Here is a 14,620-nt window from a genome sequence, read left to right as displayed (position 1 = left end):
CTGTCTCTTGTTATTCGTTATTTTAAAGTCTATTTTGTCTGACATAAATTGTTATCCTAGCTTTTTTTTTCATTTTTATCTGTATGAAATATCATTTTCTACCCCTTTACTTCAGTCTGTGTGTATCTTTTGCTCTGAAGGGAGTCTTTCATAGGCAGCATATGCATGGATCTCAGTTTTTTATCCATTCAGTCACCTATGCCTTTAGATTGGAGTATTTAACCCACTTACATTTAAAGAAATTATTGATAGGTATGTAGTTACTGCAATTTTATTATTCATAATATTATTTTTATTCTTCTAGATGTCCCTCTAACATATTTTATAATATACTTATTGATAATAAACTACTTTAGCTTCTTTTTATCTGGAAATTCTATTTTATTTCCCTTAACCAATTCAGTCACCCACCCTTCTGATAAATAATATATTCATTTTTCTCTATATTCACACTAACATAACCTCTCTCCCCACTGCCCGGCCCTTGGGGCATTCCGTATTTCCAGATGTTAAACTTGCAAATATTTTATTGACAAAATAGAAATACTCAAGGACATCCAACCCCATATTCAATCTCCTGCTTTCATTCTCTTCTGCTTTTGCTGTGTGTCAGTATTCCTAAGTAAGGGTAATCCCCTCCCCAATTACATATTGGATTCCATCCTATCTCACTACCCATGGTACTCTTCCCTTCACATTCAGTATGATCAGCTTTCTGTCTCTTGAACAACTTTTTTTTTTAAATAAATTTTTATTAATGTTAATGGGATGACATTAATAAATCAGGGTACATATATTCAAAGAAAACATGTCTAGGTTATCTTGTCATTAAATTATGTTGCATACCCCTCGCACAGAGTCAGATTGTCCTCCGTCACCCTCTATCTAGTTTTCTCTGTGCCCTTCCCCCTCCCCCTAACTCTCTCCCTCCCTCCCTCCTGCGTCCTCCCTCCCCCCACCCCTGGTAAACAGACAACCAACTAAATGGGAAATGATATTTTCAAACAACAGCTCAGATAAGGGCCTAATATCCAAAATTTACAAAGAACTCATAAAACTCAACAACAAATAAACAAACAATCCAATAAAAAATGGGAAGAGGACATGAACAGACACTTCTCCCAGGAAGAAATACAAATGGCCAACAGATATATGAAAAGATGCTCAGCTTCATTAGTTATTAGAGAAATGCAAATCAAAACTACAATGAGATATCACCTCACCCCTGTTAGATTAGCTATTATCAACAAGACGGGTAATAGCAAATGTTGGAGAGGCTGCGGAGAAAAGGGAACTCTCATCCACTGTTGGTGGAACTGTAAAGTAGCACAACCATTATGGAGGAAAGTATGGTGGTTCCTCAAAAAACTGCAAATAGAACAACTTTTATCATAATTAAACATACTGTATTAGTACCTACTACCTATTAAAAGACTCTCTTGACCCCCAAATCCTTCTCTAGCTGCCATCTGTAATTGTCTATCTTTTTGTTCCTTCTATTCTCTCTTGAACTCACACTAATTTAAATAATTAGCATCATGCAATTTATATAATTCGTTCTTGCCAGTATCACCAGGAACAAATGCATTGATTAATTCTCAAACTTCACCTAATGCAATCAGAAACCTTTGACAATGTTGATGACTTCCTCCTTCTTGAAAAACTTTTTGTCATGTTGATTTTAGACACCATTTTTTTTTTGGTTCTATTACTTCCCTGACTACTTCTTTTACCTTCCTCTACAGATGTAATGTCCATTTCACACTGGTCTGAACCGAATCCAGCCCACTTCACCAGGTGTAATGCCAGTGGTCAAGGCTAGGCAGGTTCGCACTGGATTTGAGCAGGTCACAGAAGAACCATGGAGATGAAAGGTGTTGAGCCATTCTCATTTATTGTATTCTCACACTGGTGGGTGAGCAAACAGGCAGAGGACCACCACTTCTGGTGGCAGTGGGAGGTGAGCAAATGGGAAAATCACCCCTTGGGGTGGCAGGCAAGCAATCAGAAAAATCGCCTCTCCTGGTGGCAGACAAGCCATGTGCATAGAGGAAAGTACCCATAGCCTCATATAAGCTACACACTTAGAGCTTTCTGCCACATGCTCACTCACTAATCATGCAAAGTGCTTGTAGCTGGACAATAAATGAGCATGCCTAACCACAGTTGTTTTCCCTATACTCCACCCCTTTAGGATTGCTTACTTCTCAATCTTTGCCACAGGTATCTTCAGTGATGGTCGCTGTGTGAGAAGTGAGGTACATTACATCCGTATTTTACAGAAACAGTAGAGACTACAGCAGCAGACTACTAAGGCACAAGCTATACCAAAAATGACAATAATTACAAAGGTGCCCTTCACAATGTCTCCCTGAACACTCAAGGAATAATACATTTCTACCTTAGGTGGCCAGGTGCCAGCTGCCCAGGAAGTTAACTGAGGACCCACATATAGCCCCCTATACCACAGTGCCAACAAGACCACCCGTTGTTGGTAGGGGGTGCCTGTATAGTATAGGGCCATGTCCATTGAAGACATTGGCCTCAATGAACTGTTGGGGCAGGCATGAGCACATTGCCCTGCTGTCCAAGGCTCAGCTTGAGTAAATTGTGCTTGGTGCATGTCTGCAACTGAATGGGACAGCTGCCTGGTACAAGAAGGCCTGCACAGGTGCCTCCCCACCCTCACATTGGAGTCTTTTATACTGTCTATAAGTGGCATTTTCATCCAGCAATAGAGCTGGCACCTCCTTCTTATCAAATTCCCTCCTTCAAGAGTCTATCATACAACTTGATGATAAGTTCACAGTAGACAGACCAGCTATCTGTGCACATCACCAAAGTTGAAGGTTCACTGCAGGCAAATAGTCAAACAGCTCTTTGATAACGGACTTCAGCACTTTTCCATAAGCACTTTGTTGCCACAAGCCCCATCCAAACCCCTCAGCAAGCTCACAGGGCCTGGTGGGGTCAAACACATTCAAGGCGTGTGCCGCCTTGACATTCATCTTAGCTGCTGCAAAAGCACCTTGTCTACTAAGGCCAACACCTACTGCACATTAGAAGGGGACCAACTCCACATGGGGCCTCCAGCCCCTGCCCATTCCTGTTAGACAGGTACCTTGGCCTTCCCCTATTCAAACTGGGACAATGGGTCTTGGAATCCTCTTCTTCAGCTTCCTCCAACATATAATTTTACAGCCATGCAACAAGAGCATCAACCGTTTTCTTGAACACTGACTCCATTTTGTAATTTTGCCACCATGTAGGACAAATGCCAACTGTTATCTAGGTAGCTGCTGGGCTGCTCATTTCCTCTGGTTTTTCTTTTCTTTTCTTTTTTTTTTAAGTGAGAGGAGAGGAGATAGTAAGATAGACTCCTACATGCTCCCTAACAGGGATCCACCTGGCAACCCCATCTAGATCTGATGCTCAAATCAACTGAGCTATTTTTGGCACCTGAAGCTGACACACTCAGACCAACCAAACTTTCTCCAGCACCCAGGGCGGAAGATGGAACCAATTTAGCCACTGGCTACAGGTGGGGAAGATAGAGAGAAAGGGGAGAGGGAGGAGGAGAAAAGCAGATGGTTGCTTCTCTTGTATGCCCTTACCGAGAATCAAACCCAGGATGTCCATATGCTGGGCCAATGCTCTATCCACTGAGCTACCAGCCAGAACCTCCCCTGCTTTGTCAGTGTCTAGAACTTCTGTTCTGGCTCAAACTGCCACCAAAACTCTAACAGGACACTATTAGACCTGCCATCTAATTTCTCTTTATCCTCCCTGGCCACAATCAAAGCTACCCACATCTGCGTTCAGGTAACATTTGTAGGCCAGTTTCTCTTCTTAGTTGGAAGGTATAGTAATAGTCCACACACCTTTATAGTGTCACAGTGCTTCTCCTTCCTCCAAATCTACTACCATCTATGTAACAGCATTGATAGGCTGCCCCACATAGAAGCCCAAGATAGCCACCAGTGACCTAAAACAAAGAGATGGGGTGCCCTGGAGAATAAGGTCCTTCATCTATGCCATAAATACTTCATCTGGCCAAGAGGACCATCGACTGAAAGTAACATTCCTCATACCCTGTTCCCAGAGGACCTGCTGCAACTCAGTATATGACAGCTATCGACTCACTGCCCACTGGCACGTCACCAGCATTCTGCCAGATCGTAGGAATGGCAGTCATTGCCCATTCTAATAGGGAATGGTTTTCTGGATTGTTATGGCAGTTTGGAAAAGGCTGCTTCAAGGAGAGCTGAGTGGTAATGACAGAAAATTTCTCCATCTTTCTTCTAGAGAGGATATCATCCACCCCTATGTACAGAGGCGGATTTAACAGTGTGTACACCAGGTGTGCACCTTGGGCCCCAACTTCTGAAGGGCCTCGCAAAACCTCAACTTTACACTTTTTTCTAGTGATTCCAAGTTTGGTTTCATATGTGCAATTTTAACATTAATAGTACATAATATTTTTTATTTATTTAAAAATATGGTTAACATGTATATTTATTTCCCCTGTCTCTCTCTTTTTTAAGGGGCCCAATATTTTCTTCTGCACCCAGGGATTCAACCAACTTTAATCCACCTCTGCCTGTGTCCCACAACTGCAGCAACCAAACTGCCAGGGGCTTGCTGAGTTTCTATCTGAATTTTGCCCCTGACTCCACCAACTTGGTATGGCATAGAGCTGGAACACATGGTGCTCCACAGCATGCAAAGGGGGTTGTGCCTGCCCCTGAGGGACTTTTTGCTGCTGGGTTTTCACCTTCTGGGTGACCACTGGTTGGGCTCTGAGTCTGCCAAAGGTAGTTTTAGCTTGAACTCCCTCCTCCTTCTCCTCTTCCTCAGAAGAGTTGGAAATGACTTCTACCGCTGACTCAAAGCCACTCCACCAGCACAAATGCAGCCCCTTCTCCAGCATCTCCTGCTGCCGGTGCTCAGCCTCCAGCTCACACTGGAGCTCTTGGACTTGCAGCTTCTTTTACATCAGCGGTTCCAGCTGCTGCCACTGCCAACGCTCGGCCTCCAGCTCACACTGGAGCTCTTGGACTTGCAGCTTCTTTTACATCAGCGGTTCCAGCTGCTGCCACTGTCAACGCTCGGCCTTCCGCTCACTATGGAGCTCTTGGACTCAGGAACCATCTCACACAAAGTTTTTGGTTTCTTCTTGTGGGACTAAAAAAAACCACCCAGCCACAGCTCCCAACAGGGTAGCCACAGGGAACTACATGCTAAAGAACAGCCACCCCTCTATCCCACTTATCAAGAGTGTTGGCAGCTCCATACCAGTCTGAACAGGATCCTGATCACTGCCAGGTGTAATGCCAGTGGTCAAGGCCAGGCAGGTTCACGTTGGATTCAGGCAGACCACAGAACCACTGAGCCAAAAGGCGTTGGGCTATTTTATTTATTGGATTCTCACTATAGCAGATAAGAGAACAGGCAGGAGAAAACTGCTTCCCACAGCAGCAACAGGTGAGGAAATGAGAAAATCACCTCTCTTGGTGGCAGACAAATAATCAGGAAAAGCACCCCTTGCAGTGGCAGGCAAGCAATCCACATAGAAGGAAAGTACTATATAGCCTTATATAGGTTATTCCCACGTGGCTTATGCTCAGACACTAATCATACAAAATGCTTGTAGCTGGACAACAAGCAAGCAAGCCTAACAATAGCTGTTTTCCCCACAGCAGGTATTTACTTAACTTCCACACTTGTACCAGTTAGAATGCCCCAATGGCTTTTTCTTTGTAACTCTTTTATTCTAACCACACTTAGTGATTTTTTTCATTCCCATAGATTTAAATATTACTATTAATCTGAAAACTCCTGAACTTTTATCTCTAACCCACACCTCTCCTCATTTTCAGACTCATGTATCTCACTGTTTTATTAAACATCTTCATTTAACCATGAAATACAGGGTGAGTAAAAGCACGTTTACAGTTGTCCATATGAAAAATAATACAATGATATATAATAACACAAGAAGAAACTTTGTTTATGGTACTAACAACTGTAAGCCTGCTTTTGCCCACCCTGTGAATATCGCATATATAACACATTCAAATATAAATTCTTGATTCCCAAAATCAAGCTTCTTTCTCTGTTTTCTTCAATTAATATCAATACCTCTCTTTCAAGTACAGTATATACCACAACTCTTAAAGAACTTTGAAAGCATCATCTTAAAAGAAGATACTATTTCTTCTAAACTGCTTCTATTGGCTCTGGTGTCAAAATGTACAAATCTTCTTACCACTTTTACTCACTGCTACTATTCTGACTCTCACCACAACTTTTTATATTTACTTTTAGATTATTGCAAAAAAATACTCTTAATATTCTCTCTGCTTCTACCTAAGCTGTTAAACATATTATTTGCTCTTATTTTTCTAAACGTAGATAGTACCTCAACTTCTCCCAAAAACTTTCTTGGATTCCTTTTCATTCAGAGGAAAATTAAAAGATGGTGATATGAACTACAAGTTCCTAAAAATACCTGTTTCCATTTGCCCTATCTTTCTGATGTCCTGGGTTTGGACTCCTTACATTAATTATATCAGCCCCATAGACTTCCTGGTCCCTTTTCCATTAGCTTCTACTTCTGGAACATGAAATTCTCATGGAAGTAATTTTTTCTTTATATCTTTATACTTTAACTCCTTTACTTTATTGACTCCTTTGTTCAACTTTTCTCCTACCAGAAAGGCCTGACTTGAAAACACCATATAAACTAGCTCAAATTCAACTCGATCACTCTCTATTGCCCCCTAGATGTTTTTTCTTAGTATTAACCAAAAGTTGACAATCTCTATATCCCAATACAAACATCTTCACCACACACATTACTTTAGAAGTAATTTTGTACTGTTCTGTATTATATATCTTGAATTATGTTGATAGTATATATAGCAGAGAAAGTTTATTGAAGGAGTAAATGCATAAAGTGAGTAATGGGACACTCACAGGAAAGGAGGCTAGAAGATCCAGTTATCAGAACTGTAGTAAAGAGTGGAAAGTTAGATAACCTGATTAATAGATGTAATTATTCTAACCTGGTTATTCTTTTCTTTTTAATTACAAAAGTGCAGATTCAATCAGATTTACTTTTAAAAATGAAACATATCTTACTTAAGGGTCTAAGAAATGTTATACCTATCTGGGCACTACAGAAGACACACAGACCTTGCACAGCTCATAGAAGAAAGAGTAAATAGACTATTTTGAAAAAGGAAGTTGAAGAACCATTGAAAGACAGTTTACAAATCAAGAGGCAGAGAATGCTTTAAGAGGTGTGGTCCTCAAACACTGTCCTGAAATGCAATTTTACTTGCATCAATGTCATGTTCCTGGGTCACTTTCTTGAACTCCCTTACCTGGACGATGTGCTCAAAGATACGTTTGGCATCTTGTTGGTCCTTTGTTAGTTTACTGGTTATTCCAAGAATGTCACCACACTTCTTAGCATAGAATTACAAGTCTTCAGTAAATTTATTGGTAATCTGAGCAAACCATGCCTTCTCAGAGGAAAACATCTCATGCAGGTCAAACAGCTCCAGTGGAAGAAGAGGCAATTCCCTGAAACTGAGATAGGAAACTGTTGTCTTAAGGGGTGGCAGCGGCATTTCAAATTGAGGTTGGATGAACTGGAGAGGTTCATGTTTCATGATTAGCTCTCCATGAGATTGATGACCTTGGTGAAGGAGATGATATCTAGCTAGTAAATGGACAGATTGAAGAGGGTGATAAAATCCCGTGGGTTCTCATTGCCCTTTTGGAGATAAATTTGAAGCCACTCTGACAGGTTCAGCTGTGTTTGGACAGCAGCATGTAGCCAGAAGTCTCTGAGTCCTCAGCATCAATCTGGTTTAGGTGAATGTCTTCTGTTGTAACCTTTATGATTTCACTGTTTTCTTCGTTATCCAAATATTTTTCACTATACATGTGACATGAGCTAAGCACTGCCAGCTTCCCACCTGGGTTCTTAGAGTGTTAGAAAGCCAGAATGAGGCCTTGGCTGGTTGGCTCAGGGAGAGTGTCAGCCTGTCATGTGGAAGTCCCGGGTTGGATTCTCGGTCAGGGCACATAGGAAAAGCACCCAACTGATTCTCCACCCCTCCCCCTCTTCTTTCTTTCTATCTCTCTCTTCCCTCCCGCAGCCAAGGCTCCATTGGAGCAAAGTTAGCATGGGCTCTCAGGATGGCTCCATGGCTTCCACCCCAGGTGCTAGAATGGCTCCAGCCTAAACAGATCAACACCCCAGATGGGCAGAGATCACCCCCTGGGGGGCTTACCTGGTGGATCTCAGTGGGGTGCATGTGGGAGTCTGTCTGACTGCCTCCCTGCTTCTAACTTTGGAAAAATACAAAAAAATAAAAATAAACAACAAAAAAAAACACAATGAAATGAGTCTTTTAAGTGGGAAACAGACAGAACCTGTTGACAGAATAGTGCAAGGGGTCGGGAACCTATGGCTCGCGAGCCAGATGTGGCTCTATTGATGGATGCATCTGGGTCACAGACAAATCTTTAATAAAAAAAAATAACGTTAAAAATATAAAACATTCTCATGTATTACAATCCATTCATTTCCTACCACTCATGTTCATGGTTGCAGGTGGCTGGAGCCAATCACAGCTGTCTTCTGGGACAACACCAAATGTTTATTGGATAATGCATAACATACACAGGTCACTGTATGGCTCTCACGGAATTACATTTTAAAATATGTGGTGTTCATGGCTCTCTCAGCCCAAAAGATTCCCAACCCCTGGAATAGCGGCTGCTGGTTTCACAGCACTCGGTGTCACACCAAAAAGATACACAAAGGTGAGATGCTAGGCATTGAATCCACTGAATCATTAGTGATTCCAGGCACAGCCTTCACCACAGCTCAGCTCATTTCCCTATTCAAGACTCCATTAAAAGCTAGAGCTTCTTTAGAACAGAAATACTTATAATATATATTTCTAATCACAGCATCATTACTAACCATGATTCCATATTCTTCTAGGAGAAACTTAATATTGGTGTCAATCTGGATTCCCCACCCTCTCCTACCATTGCAATAATCTCTTCACTACCATCATGGTTTTTTTCAGGACCTCCAACTCAGTTCTAGTAAATTTTTTCCCTGGCCCAGTTGTAATCCCCAATTAACTTCTCAGATGTGATTTCATCTTTTAAATTTTTTTTAAAATTTTATTTATTCATTTTAGAGAGGAGAGAGAAAGGGAAAGAGACAGAGAGAGACAGAGAGAGAAGGTGGGGAGGAGCTGGAAGCATCAACTCCCATATGTGCCTTGACCAGGCAAGCCCAGGGTTTTGAACCAGCGACCTCAGCATTTCCAGGTTGACGCTTTATCCACTGCACCACCACAGGTCAGGCGTGATTTCATCTTTTAAGCTCTGAATCTCCCAATTGCTCTGAAGTCTCTTCTGCATGGATTTATAGCCACTGTTGGTGGTAAATACTTCCTTTTTGTATGCATTGGAAAGAATGGTGATCTGAGCTCTTTCTCCATGATTATCTGAGGGCCCAGTGACCACCATCATTACCTCATGCCACCCAGTAAAACCTGGTTATTTTAATTAATACACATAGGTATTTAGAAACTTGGATATTATAAGTAGCATATTAGAGTTTTACAATTAGGTTAATTTTACAAAAAGGGTTAACATAGCTGGCTTATGATTGCAGACCTTAAAAGGTCTACTTTCAAGATTGACTGGTGTATGAGAACTTATATTTCAAGAGTGTTCCTTCAGTTCCCTAAATGATAGGGTGGTATATAGTGTCTAGAGTGTTGGTCCAAACAATGTGCTTTATAATACATCTGCTTTCCTTCTTAGAATCTAGAATTTTGGTATGCAGTATGTGTGTTATGTGGAGGGTGCCTTGGGATCAGTTTCTAATAAAAACCACAGCTATGAATTGCTAATCAACTTCTCTCAGCAAAAACACTGCATACATGTTGCTGCATTTTCACAGATGGGAAATAGTGTGTTCCATGTGACATTTCATGAAAAGGAAAGAGCATAGGAAAGCCTGTATATGGAATAATTCACACTTTACTTATATCTTTTTCATTGATGATCTAGCTATATATCCTTACTACATCTGAGTAAAATACAATCAGTAATAAAATTGTATTTTAAGTCCTATGAATCATTCTAGAAAATATTTAAAAGTGGATATTGTGTTCCTCAAAACACAATAATAAAATCCTTCCACTGTAATACACCACTTTTTTAGGTTTTAAGCCACCAAATATTAAACAACTGGGTCACAAATCCCCCCCAAAATTAACAGTTAACTGGTTCTTCCCTGGATGGTTAGCTCAGTCAATTAAGAACATCATACTGAAACAACAAGATTGTGGCTACTATCCCTGGTCAGGGCACACATGGGAAGCAACCAATAATGCACGACTGAGAAGAACAAAAATATGCTTTCCTTCCCCCTCCTCTTTCTCTCTCCCAACCTCTTTCTGCCCTCCTCTTATTGTCTCTCTAAAAATCAATAAAAATTAATCCTGGCTGTATAGGTCATTTGGTTGACGCGTTGTCCTAGAGAACAAAAGTTGCTGGTTTGATTCCGCATTCAGGGTACGTACAGGAGCAGCTTGATATTCCTATCTCTTTCTCTCCCTGTCTCCCCTTCAAAATAATTATTTAATTAACTAATTAATTAACTGGCTCACACAAATCCAGTAAGGTCTGGCTCTAGCAAACTATAGAAAATGAAAAATCTATACAATGTAAATGCAATCTTAAGTCTAGACCTGGAAAGAGATTCCTATTCCTCATATTGCTAAGACTGCTGAAAACTCAGAACTGACTCATTCACAGAGTGTTGAAAAGAGCCACAAAAATATCTTACACTCAAAAAGGAAAAATCAATGAATGAAACTTTTAAGTTAGCCATCTCTCAAATTTGAACCAAATAATTCATGTTCTAGTCTAGTGCCACATCAATTTTATTGACAATCTTAGAGAAGAAAACACACACACTCTTCTAATTAATTGTTCAAATCAAAATAAAGCATATATAAATGCTAGACAAATAGCCATAGCAATTGAATCTGCAGCCAAATGCTACAGCTTATGACATGCAAACTCAAGCTCTCCCACTTATCTCATCAGAAAAATTAATATAAAAGTGAAACAAGTACTTTTAATTGTTCTTGAAACTTCTGAATTCAGTTTTTAAAAGAGCAACTGTTCTCTAATAGTCACTCAATAAATATTTATTGAATTAATGAACTTCTAAATCAGAAATAAAGGTCATACTCCTATATCTCTATCCAATTCTTGACAATAACAATATAAAAAATAATATGAGGGCATAATGTATTCATGGTAAATAGCTATTATTTATATTTTTCAGAATCACTCTGCCTCTAGCTTCTGGACCCAGCTGGATAAATATTGAACGCTTGCTGTTTATTACTAATGACATTGAAAAAATATTTTCCTGAGTGCATCAGATGGTTATTCTACTCATTGGAAGTCAAGAATGCATTAGTATCTTTTATATAAACTGTTTCAAGTAGTTTTCACACTGATTAAGTTAAATGGTATAATGACAAAAGTGATGAAATAAAATTTAATGGAAATAATGTAATATATTAGAAATAAGAATTATAATTTCTTCAAATTAATTGTTTGATTGTAAAAAAGTGTTATGCTCACATTTTTAAATGTTCCAAGATAAATACATTTTCCAAAACTTTAATTGAACAGTGAATAAAATCCTCTTTTCTACTGTGAGATTTTGTTAAAATAGCCATTTTTATAGCTCCTTATATTTCTACATAAGAACATTCATTTAATCTGCCACTCTATTAGTACTAATAATAAATAAATAAAAAGCAAGTCCAAGACTAAAGTTTAACAAAGATATGACAGAGGCATCATATTTACAATATGATATTATTATATACACATTTTGGTCATAGAAATAAAATTTTCTTCCGGTCTTCTAAAGAAAAGCTATGTTTTCAAACAATGATGTTTATACAACCACTAATGGGATAATTACAGTAGCCCAACACAAGTTTACACCACTTTTATCTTATGTGATTCCAGCACCAATTTATTTATTATTGATTGATTTTAATTTGTTTTGTTTACATAGATTCTAGTGTCACCCTGAATACATCTCCCTCCCCCATATTCCCTTCAACATCTCCCTTGTCCCCCTCCCTATGGTGCCCTCCCCCCTTCCCTTCAGGTTTATCCCATCCTATTATCCCCTATCCCTCTGTTCTCTTTTCCTCTGGTCCCTTTGATCCCTCTTCTGTCTCAATTCTGTTCCTCAGTTCAAATTGTTCACTAGATTCCTCAAATGAGTGAGGTCATATGATATTTTTCTTTTTCTGCTTGACTTATTTCACTTAACATAGTAGATTCCAGGTCCATTCATGTTGTTGCAAAAGGTAAGATTCCCTTCTTTTGCAAAGCCCCATAGTATTCCATTGTATATATGTACCATTGCTTTTAACTCCACTCGTCCAATGTCGATCACTTGGGCTGTTTCCAGATCTTCGCTATTGTGAACAATGCTGCCATAAACATGGGGGTGCATTTCTCCTTTTAAAACAGTGCTATGCTGTTCTTGGGGTATATTCCTAAAAGTGGGATGGCTGGATCAAAAGGCAGTTTGATTTTTAATTTTTTGAGGAATCTCCATACTGTTTTCCACAGTAGCTGCACCATTCTACATTCCCACCAGCAGTGCAAGAAGGTTCCCTTTTCTCCACATCCTCGCCAGCATTTATCCTGTGTTGTTTTGTTTATGAGCGCCATTCTGACTGGTGTGAGGTGATATTTCATTTGGTTTTAATTTGCATTTCCCTAATGATTAGTGATGTGAAGCATTTCTTTATATGCCTATTGGCCATCTGTATGTCCTCTTTGGAGAAGTGTCTATTCATTTCTTTTGCCCATTTTTTTCATTGTATTGTCTATCTTCCTGGTATTGAGTTTTACAAGTTCTTTATAAATTTTGGTTATTAACACAATATCAGACATATCGTCAAATATGTTCTCCCATTGTGTAGTTTGTCTTTTTATTCTGTTCTTATTGTCTTTGGCTGTGCAAAAGCTTTTTAGTTTGATATAGTTCCATTTGTTTATCCAGTCTTTTATTTCACTTGCCCGTGGATATAAATCAGCAAATACATTGCTGCAAGAGATGTCAGAGAGCTTACTGCCTATGTTTTCTTCTAAGAAGCTTATGGTTTCACAGCTTACATTTAAGTCTTTTATCCATTTTGAGTTTATTTTTGTGAATGGTGTAAGTTGGTGGTCTAGTTTCATTTTTTTACAAGTAGCAGTCCAATTTTTCCCACACCATTTGTTAAAGCAGCTGTCTTTACTCCATTGTATGCTCTTACCTCCTTTGTCAAATATCAGTTGTTCATAAAGTTCCCGCACCAGTTTTAATAGTCTCCATCTGAACAAAAACTTTTCTCCAAAAATGTCTGGCTTCCAATTAGGATATACCATATTTCCACATGGATAATACACTCCCATGTATAAGACAAACCTTAATTTGGGGGCCCAAACATGAAAAAAAATAATATTACATCAAGTCATTAAACTCAAATTTTATCATCATAAAATTTATAAAATTTCTCATCACTGTGAAAAAAAGCAGGAAATGCAAGTGAAAATTCTGCTACCACTGTACAAGATGCACCCAGTTTTTAAACCACAAATTTTTCGGAAAAGGGTATGTCTTGTACATGGGTGAAAGTTAATAGAAAAGGTAGAAAGAGTATTATTCCCATTAAATCAATAAGTAAAAGCTTAATAATCTCCAAAGTTATCAGTAATTTGTCCTGAGCTACAATAGCTTAGATCACAAGGGAAGCATACAAGCTGAAAGCTAAGGAAAGATGGGCACATTCAAGAATATGCGCCTGGTGGCTTATCTGGGGTAGGACATAGTAGGAAAACTGAGCTGTCACATAAGCCAACAAGAAGATTTCAGCTAAAATTTTTAGAAAATTGCCAAAGGCCAATTGTGGGATAATGTAGGAGTATAAAATGTTTGAGTCACAACACCAGGGATTTTATACTCAACTCGGAATGAATTCCATGGATGTCAGAAGAAGACAACAAGAACAACTTGAGCAGAGTGAGATATTGGAATAAGGGACCATGGCAGGAAAGCACAAAGTTTTATCTGGGATCTTCTCCCCTCCAGAAAAAAAAAATTATTGAGCTAAGAGTAGGGGTGGGCGGCTAGGTCAAGAAACCAGGAAAACAATCAACTTTGCCAGAGCACACCTGCTCCTCAAGGGATGATTTAGGTGGTGAGACCCCCAAGGTGAAGAAAGTATGAGGAGCCGGAAAAAGGCAATAAGTGCTTCAATGTTTTATTCCTGCTTCATCTCTGCTGCTGCTCCTATTCTAGCAGTGCAGATATGGGTAGATATAGAGCTAAGTGACAATAGTGGCATAGTGCCAACATTATATCAACCATTATATCAGTGGGATGATGTTAGCTTGCTGAGCTAGCTACCCTAAACCCAAAAGGGTAATCTTTGGGCTGTTGACCTAGAAATTCCTAGGAACCAAAGCTGAGTCAGGTAGCCCA

At 39.4% G+C, this 14,620-nt stretch overlaps 1 pseudogene; it reads right to left on the bottom strand.

The window, feature by feature from the left end:
* Window positions 1-7,313: 7,313 nt before the first annotated feature.
* LOC136311661 (intraflagellar transport protein 52 homolog) lies at window positions 7,314-9,564 on the bottom strand (annotated as a pseudogene).
* Window positions 9,565-14,620: the final 5,056 nt, after the last annotated feature.

The sequence above is a fragment of the Saccopteryx bilineata genome, chromosome 8, assembly GCF_036850765.1.
Source record: "Saccopteryx bilineata isolate mSacBil1 chromosome 8, mSacBil1_pri_phased_curated, whole genome shotgun sequence".
NCBI classification, from domain to species: Eukaryota; Metazoa; Chordata; class Mammalia; order Chiroptera; family Emballonuridae; genus Saccopteryx; species Saccopteryx bilineata.
Note: the sequence above shows the minus strand (reverse complement) of the source record. Positions and strands in the feature narration are given on the sequence as shown.